Source organism: Penaeus japonicus, unplaced genomic scaffold (assembly GCF_977035675.1).
Source record: "Penaeus japonicus unplaced genomic scaffold, GWHDUDI00000001_assembly GWHDUDI00000030, whole genome shotgun sequence".
Lineage (NCBI taxonomy): Eukaryota > Metazoa > Arthropoda > Malacostraca > Decapoda > Penaeidae > Penaeus > Penaeus japonicus.
The window spans coordinates 11,828,226-11,830,725 of NW_028234432.1; positions in this window are offsets into that span (position 1 = coordinate 11,828,226).

Genomic DNA, 2,500 nt, shown 5'->3' on the forward strand with positions numbered 1-2,500 from the left:
TATATATATATATATATAAATATAATTACATATGTATAAATATATATATAAATATAATAATATATATATATATATATAAATATATAAATATATATAATATATATACATAATGTATATATATATATATGTTTATATAATATTATATATAAATATAATAATAATAATATATAAATATATATATCTATATACATATATAATAATATATATAAAAAATAATATTATATATATATATATATATATATTATATATAATATATTTATATATTATATAATATAATAGATAAATAAATAATAATATATAATATATATACATAAGTATATAAAATATATTATAAAAATCTATATATATATAATCTATATATATATATATATATATAAACTATATATATACACATATATTTTACAAATATATATAAATAACTAAATATAAATACAAAAATATATTAAACATATATATCTATATATATATTGCATATATATATATGTATAAAAACTATATATATAAATAATATATATATATAAATATGTATATATATATAAATATATAAAAATATATATATATATCTAATATATATAAATGCATATGTAATAAACAAAGTATGTATATATAATGTTTGTGTGGTGTAGTATGTATATGTATATATATATAAATATATATATAAATATATATATATAAATATATATAAAAATATATATAAATAATATATTAATATATATTTATATATATAGTATATTGATATACATATATATTATGTATATGTATATATGAATATATATAGATTAGGGTAGTTAGTTCATAGCTCTATTTTTTTATTCCCATGTCAAACACACAAACGTGTGTGTGTGGTGCGTGTGTGCGACCTTTGGTGCGTAGTGTGCATATGCACATATATTTACATGTAATACGAACTAAAAACTTAATATCATATATCAATAAACCTAAATATATACATAGTATATTATATACATATATATTAATATATATATATATATATGTATATATATATAAAATATCTATAATATATAAATTTAGTAAACCATCTGAAATATATAGGAATGTAGAAATATATAGTAGTGTTGTGTATTTATATGTTATAAATAAATAAAATATATATATATATAATAACTAAATATAAATCTATAAAATAAAATAATATCTGATATATCTATAATATATATATAATATAAATAATACATATATATGTATATGTATATATGTATATAGATAGATAGGTAGATAGGTTCATTGATCTATTTATTCATGTACACACACAAACGTGTGTGTGTGTGCGTGTGTGCGTACCTTTGTGCGTCAGTGTGCATATGCAAAGATGTACACGAACTTAATATCTTTACACCCGCAACCGCTCGTCCGCATTCCACGCTGCGACCACTTGTTTCCATCAGTCTCCCGCTCCGCTGATATTACACAGCGGCCGTGGATATTTTTGTCTGTCTGTCGGCCATTTGTATCTGTCAGTCGTAATATATTTCGCAGAAATAGACTTTTTCGCTTTCGCTAGACTTTTTTTTTTTTTCTTTTTCTTTCTTTTTTTTACTTGATTTTTTTTCGTCTTGTGATGAATCTCGGGATGAATTGAGTTATGATATGGCGTGAAATGGAAGCTGTCAATGTTTCATCAGTCTCCCGCTCCGCTGATATTACACAGCGGCCGTGGATATTTTTGTCTGTCTGTCGGCCATTTGTATCTGTCAGTCGTAATATATTTCGCAGAAATAGACTTTTTCGCTTTCGCTAGACTTTTTTTTTTTTTCTTTCTTTCTTTTTTTTACTTGATTTTTTTGCGTCTTGTTATGGTTTCTCGGGATGATTGAGTTATGATTATGGCGTGAATGGAATGCTGTCAGGAATGGGAATTAGTGTGAAGTATATCCCATAATTCTTTCACGTCTCTCGGCGCCTGCCTGCTTCCTGCTTCTTCTTCCTCCTCCAACTCCTCCTCCTCCTCCTCCTCCTCTTCCTCCTCTTCCTCCTCCTCCTTCTCCTCGCCCTCCCCCTCCTCTCGCTCCCGCCACCGCATCATAAATCAAAGAACACGAGATTGCAAGAATCTTTGGGTCTTGTTAATTAAAATGTACGAGATGAAACATTCTGCTTCACTGCTTAAGTAAGACATTTTTTATATGTAAACTTATCTGTATCTACAGTATATATGTTTGCTTGTGTTTGTTTTATTTTATCTTATTTTTTTATCTACCTGTACATGTATCTGTTTCATTTTAGCTATATGTGCGATCGTCTACGCACACGCAAATACACACACACATACACACACACACACACACACACACACACACACACACACACACACACACACACACACACACACAACATATATATATCACATATATATATATATATATAAATATATATATATATATATATATATATATATATATATATATGTATATATATATATATATATATATATATATATATATATATATACATAAATACATGTATGTATATGTATACATAT